The sequence below is a fragment of the Amblyomma maculatum genome, chromosome 11 (genome assembly GCF_055883805.1).
Source record: "Amblyomma maculatum isolate TAMU_Amacu chromosome 11, ASM5588380v1, whole genome shotgun sequence".
Classification (NCBI taxonomy): Eukaryota; Metazoa; Arthropoda; class Arachnida; order Ixodida; family Ixodidae; genus Amblyomma; species Amblyomma maculatum.
In genome coordinates this window covers 137,288,543-137,307,196 of record NC_139354.1, presented here as the reverse complement: position 1 = coordinate 137,307,196, position 18,654 = coordinate 137,288,543, and the positions used below count along the sequence as shown (strand labels likewise).

At 45.8% G+C, this 18,654-nt stretch overlaps 1 protein-coding gene across 5 annotated transcripts in view; it reads right to left on the bottom strand.

The window, feature by feature from the left end:
* LOC146175052 (CUGBP Elav-like family member 1-A) overlaps positions 1-18,654 on the bottom strand; it is a 566,960-nt gene that overhangs the window by 544,891 nt on the left and 3,415 nt on the right. For 2 of the 5 annotated variants that reach the window (XM_084584454.1, XM_084584455.1), the window contains exon 2: positions 18,117-18,200. The exons of the other annotated variants lie outside the window; for them this stretch is intronic. The gene's annotated coding sequence lies outside the window, so the exon portion shown is untranslated. The remainder of the gene's footprint in view (positions 1-18,116; positions 18,201-18,654) is intronic. 5 annotated transcript variants of the gene reach the window in all.

The window sequence follows — 18,654 nt, the reverse complement described above, 5'->3', positions numbered from 1 at the left end:
AAAAGGAAGCCTTAAGGAAAGTAATCTATTAAGGCTCATACAAGCTTTCGTAATAAGCAACGCCATACTTAGACCTGAAAAGGGCCGAAAAAGATAGGATCGATAACATGATCAGAAAATGCATTAAAAGAGCACTACACCTCCCGGCAAGTACTTCCACGGACAGGCTAATGATGCTAGGAATACACAACACATTAGATGAAAAAAATTAAAGAGCACTGCATAATCTGCATTGAAGTAATGCCAAAGCACGGATGCTGCTGTTGGTTGCTTCTAGTAGCTTAATAATTAACTTCTTGTTTACCCATTTTAGTTTTTGATATTTACCCGCTAGAATTATTGCACACCCACAATCAATTCAATCAACTTATTTGAGATGAAACCGAAGTAAATATAGCCCCCTCCGTCCTGCCACGGTTGGCAGGTTGCAAGTTGGAAAGAGGGAAATATCCCCTCAATTTGAAAGGAGAGAGGATGGAGAGACCGGAAGCTGGTTACCGCGCGCAAGATGCTCGGACACGGGCACCAGGAATGCAGAACCTGATGGACAGAGGGACAAACCGGCTAAATTCCTGACACAAAGCTGCAAGTTTCAGCCTATTGCTCCGCTAGGGCGGTCATGTGACCACAGCAATTTCGGACAGCTCAAAGCCGCAGACTTACGCCTCGATCTCTCCAGACTCGGAGCAAAAATAGGAATAGTACACGAGTAGAGGTTCGCCAGTACAAGCCGCCTAGCGAGACGCTCGTCGCGAGCCTGGAAGTCCTCAAGTCAGAAGTGGTGAGGGCGAAAATTGTTCTATACAACTCTCGAGGGGAAGCTGTTGATTCGAAAGGAGGCACGAAGCGTTATTTTCCGGAAGTAGGCTACTTAGTACAGATTTGACAAAGGCTGTAACAAAGCTGCCAACACGGGCGCGAGACCTCTGCCGTCCGCTCCAGAATTCCGTCAACTTGTGCAAAACCGAATTCGGATTGGCGGCCCTCAGCTCAAACCGTGACGCACCGGCACCCATTTCTCCAACACAATAATCCGTAGACCACTGAGACTACTTGTGTAGGTACGAAGTCCGGTGCAAGCGGCAATCATGCGTGGTATCGGCGCTGTGTTCTAACAATTGCACTAAACAGCTAGGACTGACAACTCGTCGTACTACGAGGGCAAGCAAACGAAGGTCATTTTTTTTTTTTTTTTTTGCAATCACTAACCACAAGAGAAATGATTTGCTTTGGTTTATGCGATTTGCAACTCGGGCTATGAGAGACGTTGTAGTGGAGGACTCCGGAAATTTCGACCACATGGTGTTCGTTTAACGTGCACTGACATCGCACAGCACACGGACGCCTGCAAGAAAAATGCTCCATTCCTTCCGGAAAAAAAAAAAATATATATATATCGCTTTTGTCAAGGTGATACGCTTCGCACGAGAATCACTTGGATTTAGCCGAGTAATGTAAAACAAAAAAAAAAATCTGGTTTTATTGCGGAAGCAATACTACGACAGCCAGAGCGAGACCTCGGGTGGCCGCAGCTACGCCGTGAAAAGGCGTAGCTACGGCCTTCTAAAAAAAAAAAAAAAAAAAAAAAAAAAAAAAAGAAAGAAAGAAAGAAAGAAAAAAATGAGCTTGTCATGACATTCACGTTTCCTACGCCACGGGCAGGAGTTGCCAACTCGGGTCGCTCCTTTCATATGGGATGTGATTATCAGAATCAGCCTGCCAGAACCGATAACATTGTCGTTACCCCTACGACACGCAGGCATGTCCGTCCATACGGCTTGGTCGAAGCGTGACTTTATATGTGGGCTAGTAGCTTACGCTCTCGCGTCGTGTCCTTAAAGGATAAGCTTAGGTGTCTCCAATAATGTAGCACCTTACACTGACAGGGCGTGATAGGGGAATAATGTGGCAGGCAAAAGAAGCTTTCGCTGTTGCTTTCGCAATTAAACTAGGCTTGACCAGAGCTAAAACACAACTATTTTTTTTTTTCAGCATGTTTAAAACACGTTTACCATACCTTTAATGACATGCAAGAGTCACTGAATTTGGGTACATGAAGTAAATGTATCTGCTCGTGACTAGCTGAACTGTGCCGCAAAGAACAGTGAACCAATTTGCTAACATTTAACTAACTGAAACATCCTTGCTTCGTATCCAAACTAAGGGAAAACTGATTTATTTATAGGAAGGGAAAGGCGCGGTAACTGTCTCACTTGTTTTCTACGGACACCTCAACCGCGCCGTAAGGGAAGGGAGGAAGGTGGGAGTGAAAGTGGAAAAAGAGAAAGAGGAGCCGTAGTGGAGGGCTGCGGAGTAATTTCGACCACCTGGGGATCTTTACCGTGCGCTGACATCGCACAGCACACGGACGCCTCTTCGTTTCGCCTCCATCGAAACTAAGGGAATCCCGAAACCAAGAACAAGGCAGCTTTGGAAGAGGATGATAAGAAGAGCAAGAAGAAAATTCGCCATAAGTGTGGGCACGGTTAGGCACGCGCAGCGTGGAAATATTTAATGAGCGGGGTGAAGCAAAGGGGCAGAGAAAAATTCCTCAGCGAATGGGAAAGAAAGCTGCAGCCAAAAGGAGCAGTTACCGCATGCTGATAATCATTTTTGAGGAATCCCTTCGACGTGGGACTCCACTGATTCCACAGCAGCTGTTATCCTTATCTCAAGTCCTTGTACAGAAGCAGCCGGACTCCGCCAAGGACGCCTCCTCTAACCGTATACGTGGATGCGGATTCTTCCGCTGCGGTACCCAGCGTAGTCAAGCTTGGTACGCCACAAAATAAGCGATAGTGCGAGTTCCGTTGGGAAAGAGTAAAAGTTCGGTTAAACGTCATGTTCAACTGCGCAAAACATAGTCCCACAAAATGCGTTTCATGAATTTCCATCGGAAGAGAATTGGCGTATTCAGAATGGTATGCCGAAACGGAGAGGAGCCCATGTGCTGCGCGATTTACGTGCACGTTAAAGATCCCCAGGTGAGCGGAACTACTCCGCAATCCTCTACTACCGGCACATATTTTTCTCTTTCCGCTTTCACTCCCACCTTCGTCCATTCCATTACGGCACAGTTCTGGTGTCCACAGGACAAGTTTGACAGATACCGCGCCTTTCCTTTCCTGTGAAACTATTATTATTATTATTATTATTATTATTATTATTATTATTATTATTATTATTATTATTATTATTATTATTAAGTTCCATTGCCTCACCCGGTCACATTTTGACCACCTGAACACATTTTGGTACATTATCAAAACAAACTTTAAACAGTAAAAGATTAAAAATGCGGAAAGTCCATGGCAAATAACGTCTTTGGAACTGATTAAACCTCTCATCCTTTTTCTTTTTTTCATGCCCTCAACGCCCAAACTAGCCTGCGTGCGAGCTGATGAATCGGCGACAGTGCGGAGAATAACCTAGAAAAGAACTCTTGACACCACTGTCAATCACTGCGGTGACGTGTCCCACAGTGGCAGTGGCATCTGCGTCAGTTACGGTGATGGAGCACGAAGGTGACATTTCCCATTCTAACCCTCTCATAAGCTAAAGCCTGATGCCACGCGAATGGCTTGACGTGCTACCATCTTCCCCGAGCAGGGTCCACGACCAAGTTTGGAATGCAAGGTCGAGCTAACAGGTGCAACATTCGCAGACGCCACAACGTCGATCGTGGCACCGCTATACACAATCTGACTGCAACCTTCTCGTATACCGCAGTTGAAATGCGCCGCCTCGGGAGAAACAGAGAGAACAGACTCGAATCTTCTGCGTACCCAAAGCCACCGGTAGGTGACGAAGCAGGCCGCAATGGAGAGAGAGAGAGAGAAAGCACTTTATTTGCGCCAGTCAAAGATCATGGATGATCGGGTGAGACGCAGCTTCCCCTTTCCCCGTCTATCTTCCCCCTAGACGTCGGCCGGAATATGACTTGCTTCTGGAGGGTGACCGAGGAACCGTTCAAGAACATGTTTAGCCTCCACTGAGAGCTGAGCAGCTCAGCGATTATTTTCTTTCTTTCCTCGATTCATCGAAACGAAAACAACGCGGCCACGGACGAATTGCTAATCTTGATGACCAACAGCACGAGAATTCTCTTTACACATCACAACCCCCCCCCCCCCCCCCCACACACACACACACAAGCGAATGCCCACGCAAATCTACAACAACGTCCCAGACAGAAAAGGTCACTCATCACACAGATTCATAGGCGTGCTCAACCGCACGTGGCAAACATCTGGCCACGAAAATAGACAGATACGAGTACAGCTGAAAACAAATATGTCAAGATGTTGATAACCGCTTGAGAGCAGCCACTTGGAAGGGAAACTAAGCTCATCAGCGCTAAATAACTGTGATCGTCACCCCCAACGAAAGCATTCGCTTCCCCGAGGCTTTTAAAAAGCCTGGGCAGAATTCCATCGCAAGCCGTCCCGGAGTGTGAAGACGGACGGCGACTGTTTGCAATTAATTCCCTCTTATGGGATGAGCTCCCCATAGAGGAAATCGTTGGACAAATATCGAAAGGCGTCCAGTGGGCAGCGAAAAGCCACACGTGCATTATTAACCGCCACGCTGCGCTCTCACGTCTTCGTCATCCCGGCCAAACCTCGATATAGAAACTGCAAAGCCAGGAGCCAGCACAGTGACACGTTTAAACGTGGCCGATGACGAAAACGCACCTGAAGACGTCTGGCAGCGCAGCAACTACATGAGCACGGGTTCCTGGAGTACACACACAAGAATAAAATAAAATCCACGCCGCCAAGTTTTTAAAAGTTCCGAATTTAAACGTTTCAACGCGCGGTCCCACGGTGTTGAACGAAATAAATGAATGAATTAAAAAAAACGAGAGAAACAAAGAAAGAAAGAAATCGTCTCACAAATAATGTATGCAAATAACCGTTGGCTCCTGCTCGGCGCTATAAAGATACAAGTGTTTCACAAGACAATCAAAACCCGAGTGTAGCCCGATTCGTCGCAGTGTGTGTGTCGAGGATAGCTGCCAAGACCGCATTAGAAAACACCCATGAAGCAGTAGCAGCAGCAAGAGCGGGGAAAAGCCCGCACTGCACACACCCGTCTCAGCTCCCGAAATACACACCCCAAATCAAATGCAGGGCATGGCCCATCAGCCGTTTTTTCATCCGCGATGCAGAAACCTCATACGAGCCACGCCCCTCTCTATGCGCTCTTTAGGCTTTAGAAGCTGCGCTGAGTTCACAAGCGCACAGAGAATTGCGTGAGATTGTTGTTGTTGTTATGGCTGAAGGAAGATGGAAAAGAAAGATGCACGGGCCTGCTACTGGCTCTGTAGCTGAGCCACCTCCGCTGCCTCGTGCGGGCAGAAGAGAGAGAGAAAGTAGAGAAAACAGAAAAAGAAGAGGGAGAGAAAGACGTGCGCCTCAACAGCCGCAACACCCGGTGCAATGACGGCCCACAACAGATAAATATTTGGTGGCTGGCTAGCCCCCGCCGCAAGCGGCTTTGACCTCCCGTCCCAGCCCCGTAGGGGCATGAACAGCCACCCTCGTTCTAAGTGGGCTGAGTTTACGATTGACCCGCGCAATCATACCAGACGCGGCGTCGACACTGGAGTCGGACGTTACTCGAAGTCAGAGAATGGCGCCAGCTAACCGGTGACCGAATTCGAAAACATACTGGAATCCAATTCGTAAGAATACACGGACCAATCACACGTGAAGCACTGTCATGACTACAGCCCTAACTTACATAATCTAGCTAGAAGTGATCAAGGCAAACGGTACCAAGGTTTAGAAACCAATCTGTATACGTGAATACTGGTAACAGGCAAGTAAAGGGGCCCAAGAAGAACAAGGTAGGGGAACAAACGCCATTTAATAGGGAGCTTTAGACTAGGAAGACCCTATCTATTAAGGGAATACGGTTATAGCGGGGCGCGAGTGCACATGCTCAGAGTGTTTGCCGCACCCCTCCCCCATTCACCGCAACATTTCACGCGTGCGCACTATCACCCTGCCATTACCCTATCCCCCATATTCTAAATCTCCCCAATGCCATCCTAGTCGAAATCAAGAAACGCTCATCATCCATCACCCAGCCTTACTGCGAGTCAGGGGCTTCTCACACATTCCTCCAATAAACCTGGCCCTGTGCCCGCATCATGTAATAATCCCCGCAAATTCCCCAATCTCATCAGCCCACCTACTTTTCTTCCGCCCCCAGCTACGCTTTCCTTCACTTGGAGGTTATCTTGTCCTCGCAATCCATGTCCGGACCCACATACCACTTTAATTCCATGAGAATGTAATTTGCTCGAATTTGACCAACTATGCACGCTTCGTATCTATAAACGTTACATCTACCATTTCCCGTTCTATAGCTCTCTGTTTTGTCCTCAATTTAAGTAGCACCCGCTCCCCATATGTGGCTACATCCCCTACCGGCAGGACACAGCTACTAACAATTCCGAATTAAGTGATCATGCTCTGGGCATATAACGCAAACGTAGAGTAACTAGTTTTCATTGTAATTGGTTAACCGATGAATTAAAACAATTAGTGAAAAATAAACTGGGAAAGGGGGTTCTAATGTGTCAAATGCACAGAATTAACATTTAATGCTTGATAATGCCAATTAAAAAATTTATAGTGCATAACTGATGAATTAATTGAAAATATTAATAGAATGAAAAACTGAAAAAGGGGGTCTTAAAAGGTGTCAAATTGCCCATTAGAAGAGCCAATGCTTGCTGCTGCTAATTAAGAAAATGTAGTGCGCGTAATTGAGCAATTGATATAAATGAAGAATGAAAATCGAAAAAAAAAAACGAAAGGGAATCAAAGGTGTCAAAGCGCTCAGTATGAAAACACAATGCTTGATAATGCTGATTAAAAATTTAGATGCGTAATTGAGCTACTGAAATATTGACAAAATGAAACATTTGGAAAAGTAAGGTAAAAAGGCGTCAAAATTCTCAGAATGGAAAGCCAATGTTTCCTGACGCTACATATCCGTGTACATATATATTAAAGCATAAAAAGTAAAACATTGTCCTTGGGTGTCCCATTGCTATTGCGCTCTTAACAGTGGAGTTCCAAGGCCCTGCATCGAACGCAAAACACGTTCCGCTGAACGCGCATTGGGACGCATCAAGTTTCAAGAAGCGCCCCGCCGGGGTGGCGCAATGGTTACGGCGCTCGACTGCTGTTCCCAAGGATACGGGATCGAATACCGGCCTCGGCGGGCGAATGGGGGCGAAAAGCAAGCCGCCCGTGTGCTATGCGTTGTCAGTGCACGTTACAGAACCCCAGCTAGTCGCAATTTCCGAATTCCTCCACTACGGCGTCTCTCATAGACCGAGTCGCTTTGAGACGTTAAACACCACAACCAAACCAAATTTCAAGAAGCGGCGTCCGAGCTTTCCGGTAACGTCATCGCCCGGCCAGCATATGCGAAAACCTATAAATAAAATATAACGTGAAAAAGCATCGTCCGTGAGCGCTTGCTATCGCGCCATAACCTTAACGACAAAGCCCCCCCCCCCCCCTTTTTTTTTTTTTTTTTTTTTTGAGGAGGCATTGGTTGATTATAGCAGGCTGGTGGCGGAAGACGGTAGGCACCCACCAACAAAAAAAAAAAAAAAAGTCATCGTTCGCGGTCTAAACTATACAGAACCAAAATTTTGGTTTCGGTTAAAATTAACAGGGGGGAGTAGCTATGCCGTCATGGAAGGGTGTTACAATTTCCCTACTAAAAACAGTGGTCAAGATTTTCTGCTAAACACAGCCAGCAGTTTGTACCAAAACTGAACCCCTCGCGCTAAGATTGCACAGAATATCTCCGAGCTAAGAAAAATAAAACGTTAAAATTTCTCTCAGCGTCACTCGCTCTATTCCACGGGCGAACGCAAGTGACGGTTGAACTTTCTCTCTATCCAGTATTTCTTTTTTTTTTCTCTGCGGGGTGCAGTGCTATTCAATGCAGTTCTTAATTTTATTATTTCATTCCTCCTTTATAGAGGACAAGCACAGCTGACAGCGGGTACTTCCTGAAGTGGGTGGAATAAATCAGGAAGTTTCTTCGGATGGTGGCGGTGGTGGTGAAAACGTTTATTGACTCTTGAGCCTTACTGTCTGTTTTGATGGGTCGGCTCGATATCGCGTAGGGTGGCCGGCAGCTTGTGGCTCTCAGCGACTCTTAGAGCACAGCCCTCCAGTTCCTTTTGTGCTGCTGGGTCCGAGCTGGACACCGCGATCTCCCATTGCTCTATGTCTGTTAGTTGCCGATTGCGGGGTGGCTGGAGCTCAGAGCACATGTAGAGGATGTGACGAAAGTCTGCTTTGGGTGCCCCGCAGAGGGTGCATACAGGGGAGAAAAGGCCGGGGTGGATATGGGCAAGGTGTGCTGGAGATAGGAAGGTACGGGCCTGGAGCTGGCGCCAGGTCACCTGCTCGAGTTTAGATATTGATTGATGTGGGGGCGGATACTGGAGTCATTGCTCCCTGCAGTGGAGAGTAATTTCGTTATAGGTAACCAGGCGTTCGCGTGCACTTCCTGGGTCTGTAGCCGGCTCTGCTCGGTTGACGTGCACTCGAGCTGTGTTGTGGGCAGCTTCATTCCCAGGGTTGCCCGCATGAGCAGGTACCCATAGGAGTTAATTGATCTCGTCAGGGGTTGAATAGAAATGAGAATTTTGAAAGCAGGCGTGTGAATCTTACCTCGTGCGAAATTGCGGATTGCTGTTTTTGAGCCACTAAAGATTAGTGTGGCGGTAGTTGAGGAGATTGCCAAGGCAATTGCAGCTTCTTCTGCCTCTAAGGCAGTCAGAGATGGTACACGACTAAGTTAACAGGGAAGATATGCGAGATGTTCGTTTAGTAGATGTAGTCAGTCAGCTGCGGCTACTTGTGATGACTGGTGGACACGGCATCCCTATATGGATCAGAAATGTGCCGAATAGTTCCGCGACTGAAAATCCTGCCAAACAGAAGATGGCCCCCTCGGATGCAAACACGTCTGCGCATTCGGCCTCCTATGTGGACGTGATGGCGGCCGTGCCCCTTTCGCCATGCACACGCGGGGAAAATGGAGAGAAAGGACGCCGTCTTTCGACTCCTTCCTGCCAGAGTAGAAAAACAAACGGGAGCACAAGAGGAGAACGCTCGGAATCCCTCCTTTTCGAGAGCCTAACGAGCGCAACCGACATCCATGCTTTGTGCCTGGTTAAGCCGTTCCCCGCGCTCGGTTTTCGCTAACTTGAAAAGGTGAGCCACGAAATGCAGACTGGCAGCGAGTTTTGAAAAACCCAGAGGACGGGGAGTGAACGAAGTAGACGTCAGAAGGGGGATAAAAAAAAACGACGCACGCTTTTTAAACGTGGCCACGGAAGGAAAGCGATGTAAAAGAGGATTGGGAGGATATGGAAGAGGAGAAACGAGGGAGGGTCACTACTTTTTGCCGCGCGGAACTAAAAATAAAGCACCCCTCCTCAGGACCAGAAGGGGCGGCGAGAACCCAACGAAGCAATCTCGGGGGCATGCACAGTGCAGACCAATCTGTCGAGCCCTAATATTTCCCTCCGTCGCTTCTGCTGGCCGCTTCCCACCCGTTGAAACACTGAACAAACGGACCTTTCTTTTTTCTTTTTTTCCCCCTAAGGACTGAGGTTGAGCGATATAAGCACACGTGTGCAAATACACACACAACGAAGGTCGTTGATGCCAGGAGAGCTCAAAAAGAAACGATATACATTCGGGCAGCCGCTGTGTTCCGAGGAATACAACACGTTTAACTCTGATATGCGCAGAGCAAGAGCCACTGTTCAACTTTTTTTTTCTCTCTCTCACTATTCGTCATATGACCGTCTGCCGAGGAAGACCTTCATATTATGACCCGTACTCAGGACTAAACTGAGCCGACAGCGATGAAACTAGACAGCCTGCGCATTAAAAAAAAAAAAAAAATGCACGCGCTACTATGCCTTCTGCTCCCCTTTTTAACGCGTTGGAAGGGAACTCGAAAATAAGCTTTAAATAAAGCAATATAGTTAGTTGAACAATACCTGACCTTTAAAAGAAGAAAAACTAACTTACCACAACGAAGCACACTGAAAAATGTCGCATTTGGTCCCATAATCTGGCACACTTTCTCACCATCCATCATCGGTAACGAGACGAGTACGCCAGTTTGACACCGTTCGCGGGCGCGCTTTTCTAAGACGTTGCGCCACGGAAAAGGGTACCCACGCACACACAAAACGCAGACAGCGATCTTTAAATATCGCCGACTAAAGGGAACCTGTCCGAAGCGGGAAAATGTGTAATGGGCAAAACACGGTCGTCAAAAGCGAACAGAGCTCGGCCTAATTCGTGTAGCATGATTAACACAAGTCGGCAACCGCGCAACCTGCAATCTATGCCTTCAAGAGCGTTAGATAATAAGTTAAACCTTATCGCCTATTTCAAACCGGCGAAACAACACGATGGTAGGCATACCTTTATGAAATTCCATTCTATAAGGAACAATGGCACAAAGAATCGAACTGAACAGGAGCACATCGAATGACCAGCCACAATACAGCTTACTCGGATAGCCAGGAAGGATAAAAAATAAAAAAAGAATATATGGAGGCACGCTTATCCCACCGGGAGTCTGGAATGCGACCCTATTATACTTCTTGTCTGAACTGAATTTTCCCATCGCTTATTAATCTAATTTTCATGTCTTTCCTCTTTGACGAAAGCGTCGTCTTTCTTGAAATATGTTTTGCTGTTGGGTACAGGGAGCGCTCATGTTGATGACGTCACAATCATGTTACCTGGCTAACTGTTGCCTGGCCGACCACCGGCAAACTCGGCAACCGTGTTCCCTGGTTGGTCGAGAGGTAAAGACGCCATAAGGTCCCATGGCTGGACTGACCGCTATTGGCTGGCAGGCTGACGTCGTTAGTAATCAGTGAAACCTTTCTGAGCATCATACGTCAATAATTAAGGTACTAACGATGAGTCTCGATCGGTAAAGAGCTTTTAATGACTATTGGGAGCTGAATTCAAATTTATGAAAAAAAGTTCGTTGAGTCGATAACTTCGCCACGGGTGACGTTACATACAGGGGAATTCATTAGCATGCCTTTTATAGCCCCGAAACTTGGTGTCCCAAGCCCTTTAGCAAACTGGAAGAAAAAACTGAAACTGAACATTGACAGATTAGAACAATCCAGAAAGAAGCGAAGACAAAAATACCTCTAATACTCCTTTCCATCTGAATGATTAAAAAAAAATGCAAACTTTGAGCTAACCAACATTGTAGGAAAACGAACAGAACTGACAGCTGAAGTACGTGTAGTGACTAGAGCAAACAAAGAAGAACAACCATAAAAAAAAAATGCCAGCAATACTTCCTTATTATTATACCAGAGAAAAAAGAGACAAACTAAGCGGCAAAGCTTTGACAAAGGGAAAAAGGAGCCGTCGACTACAAATTACTTGAACATAGTTTTGAAATGGAGAAATGTTTCTGATACTTAATTCCACATGGTTGATATGGAAGGAAATGTGGTAAAATTAGGTTGTTAGAATAAAAGGTAGCGCAAAAGGGCGAGCACGAAGAAAGGGACACAAACACGAACGCTACATCAACAGAAAATGCGTAACCGGCCAAACGGTCCTCATGGAGAAACTGTGTTACTTCCTGGGATTTCTTAGTTAGGAAAGGATCTTCAACATTAATCGACTTAAGGTTCTTCAACAAGAATCGACTCGCACATTGCTTCCAAGAGCCAATTTCACTAATTACAGTTCTAAACGGAATACCGGGTTTATGAGTTTTTGCCGTGAAGAAGACATTCAAGTAGTTTCCTCTACAAGTGGAAATATCGTTGGCTAACTTAAGTTCAGCTCTTTGCAGAAGTTCTTGAACTTAGTTTTTACACGAACATCGCCTTTTCTCACTCGCACAAAGTTGTTCTCGACAGCTTCCTGGGCCTTTTACTTGTAAGCACTCCGCTGCATAACGACGAAGCCACCTTCTTTATCCGCCTGCAGTGACCTTTCAAGTACTTCACAATGCTATCTAAAACACGGTTCGAACGATATCTGGAAGGTTTTGAAGCGCGCTTAGTGAGGCAGTCCACACCTTCAAGAATGCACCTCTCGCGTTCTTCCCCGTTGACTTTCCCCTACGGCACGGTTCAGGTGTCCTCTTATATGCGTGGATCGCCTGGTGAACTCATCAGTCATTACCGGACGTGACGCAACATGACGTCATTTCTGAATGTGATGTCATTATGACGTCACCGTGAACCGACGTGACAGTCGGCCATGAATGCTGACGTCACTATCATCAACTGTGCCATCATCAGGAGCTATCACTGTCATCATCACCAACTGTCACTATCTACCACTAACTCAAGTTCTTCACTAACAGCTTGAAAGGCATAACAGAATCCCGCGGAATCTCGCGAAGTGTTAGGCTTCTCGCATGCACTCACCCACGAACACTAATGAGCCTTTTCGCCGCAATACAAGGATGCGGCGTTATGTAACAACAGCCAGCAGCGGGATCGATTTAGCCGAGCCATCCATCTCGGTTGGGGAGTGCGCGCCCCCTCCTCGGGGCAGGCCTCACAGAGCTGCCAACTCGAGGCGCCCACGACAAGTGCTCGTGAGCTGCCATTTTCACACTTGTAACAACAAAGCGTCACGCACGACGCGGGGAGAGGGGCCGGATACAAACAAAAGAGAGAGTGTGTGCCTGACAGTCCTGCCCGCTTTTCCTCCAAGCTCCGAAGTCACCACCGACGAGCTCGGCCCTCAAGTGAAACCGCGAGAGGTGTCATTTGTGATCTAGAAGCGGACGAGGGCTCTCTGGCAATCCTTCCAACAACAAGAGGGCGGTGTTGTGTAAGTGACGGGCAATCCGTACCTGCCAGATTAGCCCGTTGCAAAACCACCGGCATAAGGACCGGCACACTACCTTGGGAAGGAGGGAAAGTCATGAGCCATCAAGATCTCGAAGGAAGAGGTTATGTAAACTCGGATAGAAAGCTTGTGGAACGGATCATAATTTGGGGACGGAGGATCTTTCGAAACCAGCAACGTTCCATCTCCAGCACCCGCATCCTCGCAATCAGCCGCAAAAAAGTCAGCGGCGGCTAGCGTCGGTTCGTAAAACGCTCGTTTCATCTGCATGCTGTAAATGGACAAGTCGCATTGTTTCGCGAAAAGGGAGGAGGAGGAAAATGACCTTGAAACTGCCTGACAGGAGTTTCTGAAGAAGACAAAATAATCACACAGTAAGTTCTCAAATGAATAGAAAAATTCTCAGTGGAGTGCATAGGCGTACCACGTACCCTCTCACAAGCCTTGCCCAGCAGCTTATACACAATTAAAAAAAAAACCAATGGCGGATGTTTAATGCTACTTAAACCCGTTTATAAGGTTAAAACGTTCGGCTACTGTTACAGAGTATTCGGGTTCGAACCCGGCCGCAGCAGCTGCGTTTTGATGGAGACTTTTCGAAACGGAGAGGCGTCCTGTGCTGTACCAAGTTAAAAGGTGGTCGAAATTATTTCAGCTCTCCACTACGGTACCCCTTTTACTCCCACATTCCTCCGTTCCCTTATGGCGAGGCTCAGTGTCCACGGAGAAGTATGCCAGATGCAGCGCCTTTCTTTTCCTACTATCCAACCAATAAAAATATATATATAAAGGAGTCACGGAATAAAAAGCGGTGTTAAAGGCGCTATCGCGTCGACTGGTACGACACAACTTGAGCCCCCCCCCCCCCCCCTTTTCGGCTTTTTTTTTTTTTTTTTTTTTTTTTTTGGCGTCAGTGGTGGAACAAGCTGAGAAGGGCGCTCGTCAAGGGAAGCAGCGGTACCTCACACGGTGGGCAGAACCATGCGGGGTTCACCTTCCTGTAGAAGGGGCATCATCTCAATTAAACCTCTTTCCTTTTTCTTAAAAGAAAGAAAAAAAAAAAACTAGATACAGAGCGCGAGCTCTGTTTGGTCGCTCTGTTTGGCTTGGTTATTTACTCTTGTTAAGCTCCCAAGTGTCAAAGGTCGTTGCGGCAATTGATCTACGCGATGCTCAACCGCCTATTTAACTTTAAACCAAATATTTCTTCGCTTCTCTCGCTTTAAAATGCAATAGACATGGAGGGTGACTGAGACATCTAACCTCGTGTAGGCAGAACATTGGCCCGCCTGGACTGCAATTGCCGAAGTAGCAGGGCAAAAGACTGCGCCCATGTCTAATCCTATTATCGCCTCCAGTGAAGACGAAGGTCAAAGGAGTGGAAACAATCGCCAACAAAAGAGTGGATGGAAGATTATGAAGCATGGCTCGAAAGAGGAAAACTGCATTGTAGACGAAGAAAATCGCATAGCAAGCTCAAATTTTGCCAAGGACCTTCCACTGAATGCTATCAACACTAGCGGGACAGCCTACCCTCCGCAGATACTCACCAAGGGCATCAGTGCAACAATATCCCTATCTCTTGGCCTTTTAGTAATGTAAAGATTGCATAATCACATGTATCAAACGCAATGTGCACTATAAAACACAGGAGGCTACGGACAAGTTATAATGCCAACAACTTTTATGAGTACCACTCAAACTATTTAACTAGCTACATATTATTAATGTTCTCAAAAATCAACCCCCTCACTTTGTCACATGGAGCTAAAGTGCCTTGTGCCACTGCATGAAATCTCCCTTTTATTTTTCTGCTTTGCTCAAGTATACAGGTGCGGTCCAATCCCTCATAGCAGATGCCGCAATGTTCGCAACGTTGCACATGGCTGTGCACACTGAAGGTTACATTTGCGGCGAGGAAAACGATGCACTTTTGGAAGGTCTCCGAGAGAGAAAGAGACCCTTAATGAAAAACAGAGAATTTTGCCGGCGTTTAGATTTCGCTGGCATGCTACTCTGTGTAAGAAGAGTAATTCTAGAGGGAAAGATTAAAAAAGGATGAGGAAAGAGTTCGCAACTTGAAAGATGCCTGACGGAAGCATGCAAGGTGAATTTAGAGTTCGTCAAGGAGTCAAATGTATTTCAGATACGTAAATAAAAAGTTAATTGCGAGTTTTTGTTGCCTAGGGCAGGGACCCAAAACACTCTTCATTTTTAAAGGAACTGGGGAGAGCTTCTCCGTGCTATTTTCGTAGTACGCACTTTCGTCAGCCTACGCAGGGCACTCAAGTAGGCTATGTTCCACAGTTTCAATCGGGTCACAGTTGTCGCAATACGGACTGTTAATTTCACCGAAACAGCAGCACAAGCCATTTGTATATGGACAGTTCAGGCGAAGTCGGTGGTAAAGAGTTTCTAGTTGGCGAGGAAATTTCAGAGGGAGTCTTGATCTTAGATGTGGGTCAATTGAGTAAAGAAATTGGTAGCGATGTGTCAGCAAGCTCCAAAGTCAATACTTTGTTTCGGAAGCAATTTTTTTAGCCATTTAGGATGCATCAGATTTCGCGAAGAAGGTCCGAAGGTATCTTTGATGTTGGTGGCCTTTACGAGCCGCTTCATCTGCTTTTTCATTGGCTTTAATGCCACAGTGAGCTGGTATCCACTGAAATGTTATGCAGTGGCCTGCGGCAGTAGCCAAAGGATGTAGATACCCGATGTCAAGATAAACAGGCTGACGATTGGTTCTCTTCAGCAGGTTATTCAGGATTTGCTGAGATGCTCTGGTATCAGTGAAGATAACCCATCGTCCACGCGTTTGGCGCAGGATATAGGAAATAGCTTCTTTAATGCCATGAAGCATAAGCATAATTCTTGTTGAGACTGCAAGCTTCAGAAACCAAATACTGGTGATAAACGTGATAGAACATTGAAGCCTCATGTGACTATCAAGGAGTGGTCATATCTGATAACCAATACATCTGCAACTGGCACTAATGATTCGTGTATCCACACACTAACAAGTAACCCTGTTAAACATAAAAGCACGTTATACCAACTAGCGTGATATGCGGACGCCGGACGCACACTACAGAGGGACAAAATGGGCTGCCATAGAAATGTCATTCACAAGTCCATTCTCTTCAGTGCAAGTTAATCTATCTTTTCAAGGGCAAAGAAGGAGACAAAGCATATCAGTGCACTCCCTCAAAGAGCTGTGTTCCATGAAAACAGCTTGGCCATGGGTAACGTCACTATTTGAGCTGCTTCGACTGTACAGAGAGAGATGCCCGAATCCGGCTTCCACTATGATACATGACCACACACAAGAACTACTACTCAAACAACTGGGCCCGAAGAGGGATGCAGAGAAGACTTACGGCCCCTGGCGCACACGAGTCATACATATACCACGAGCTAAAGTACTACACCTGCAGGCTTACGCAGAGAACTGACATGGTGTATGCTGAATGAATATAGTGGGAAAGCAAGATCATATAGGTATGTTGGCATCCAACATTCCAATGGAGTCCAAAATGTTGCTCTGGACAAATTAGGAGCACGCATTCAAATAAGCTACACAAAGCATGGGCGGCCCTATACAAGCAGGCAGAACATTTCTCACGCTTCACACCAGCAAGATTTAATGGACCATGCAACAGCTGCCCATTGCAAGTGCCATCTTGACTAGGCTGTTGCCATACCTGCTCCATCACAAAATTCATATTCATCAGCCAGCATTCTTATAGATAAAGACAAAAATTGCATTCATGGGCAAACTTTCAAAAATGTAACAAGCTGAACACTTCTCGCAAGCACAGCCTACTGTCCTACTATCTCTTATCTTTCCGGTAAGAAAAACTCAACCAGCAATTACTCATCGATCAAGAACACAAATTAAAAAAAATAATAGTAAAGAAATCATTTCCTTTTGGCGACTGTTGCTGCCTTAAATAAGCATCATTCTATTCACCCATCTCCACTCACTATCAAACTATTGACACAGAGTCACAGAACAATCTATATCATCATCAATATCAATTTTATTACTATTATTTGCTGCTTTCTCTCGTTTCCTTAAATTTCCAGCTATGATCTGCTTTGTTGCCAGGGCATTCTACTATGTATGATCTTTGTCAAAACTGTAGAGCCCAGGGAGTCTGCTTTTTTTCACTTTGTTGCTGGGGCAATCTACAGTGTACACCTTTAGTACTTTCGTGCATTTGGCTTGACCTGTGGGTTCCAGTGACCTCTGCTGCCCATTTCGTTTTCTTTGTGACAATAAATTACAATGTTTTGTGCATAATGTGGCAATACCAAGACCCAAGGTTGAATAACTCTCATTCCTTCTCACAATTGCATGTGAATTGCTAATAAACTTGAAAGGGTCTTGTCCAACTCATGGCTGAAGTGTAATCCACAAAAGATACAGAAACCCTGCTAATATATATATATATTTGCAAAAGTTACCACTAAAGGCAGAACAGCCTTACATTCCTCAAGTTGTAATGCTGCATTCACAGATGATGCAGCAGTTTTGAATCTGGCACTTTGCATATTGCAGATGATTTAGTGGCCTTTAGACATTAAACAAATTATCAACATAAGCTCGCTTCAACTATACTTGAAGCTACTTTTTCCTAATCATTTCCCCACAAGCTTCATAGTTTTCTGTCTTCAAAAGGCTATCAGTGACAATGGCTTTTTATTTCATCCAACTTTGTTTTTGTCCCACATTTTCAGTGCCTGGGGGGTTAACTTTTAAGTACACTAATAGCCATCATCATCAAGAATCACAAGACATCATTACCCTCCCAACTTACTACAGATATTTAGTGTACTGCTGGTGTTAAATGCTTTTTATTTCTTTTTTTAACAAGGACCACAACTGAACAGGCTCCTTTAAATGGTTACAAACAAAAAGCTATAACCAACTGAACAACTCGATAATTTGGACCTTTCTGTTTAGTTGCTTTGAGCCAATTCGTTTAATTCTGTGCTCATACCTACTTCTGTACTAAACCATAAAATTAGTATTGTTAAATGCATGCATGTGACGTTGGTCATCAGAGCAAGAAGAGGATGGCACAAACACGAGAACAAAAAGCCCAACTTGCCCATACATCAATCCTTGTTAACACAGAGAGAAAAACTCCTAAGCTGGTTGTAGCCTCGTGTAGTAGAGAGTAGAGATGCTCCACCCACATTACTTTTCATGCTGCCGGTGATTAGAAATCATGTTCCCTTCTTGGAGAATGAGCACTGTCCCAACTTCACAATGTTGGCCTCCTGTATTTCAGCCAAGACACAAGTGCAACAGTTTTAATGACAGCTGGCAGATAATGGTATAGTATATGGTATGGGAGAGGGGGGGGTTAACACCCCAAAGTTTTGAGGGACATAGTAGAGGAGCTGTCCGGATTAATTTCAACCGCCTGGGGTTCCTCAACACACACTAGCATTGCACAGCACATGGGAGTGTTTGCCCCCCTCCCCCCAGTAGTCATTAGTGACTGCAGTGCTTGAGGCAACAATAATGAAAAAACTGACTGACATGTTCTGTCAATGCCTCACACTACTCCGAATCAAGGGGCCACAGTCCATTAACATCAGAAGAATGTCTCTTAAGCAGCCTTTTACAAAGTCTTGTTTACAATGACATGCACACGTGATGCTGCACTGGGTAGAAAAGAAAAGTTGCAGTGCACTCCTTTCTAAGCTGAGGTGAGCACTTTTGGCAGGG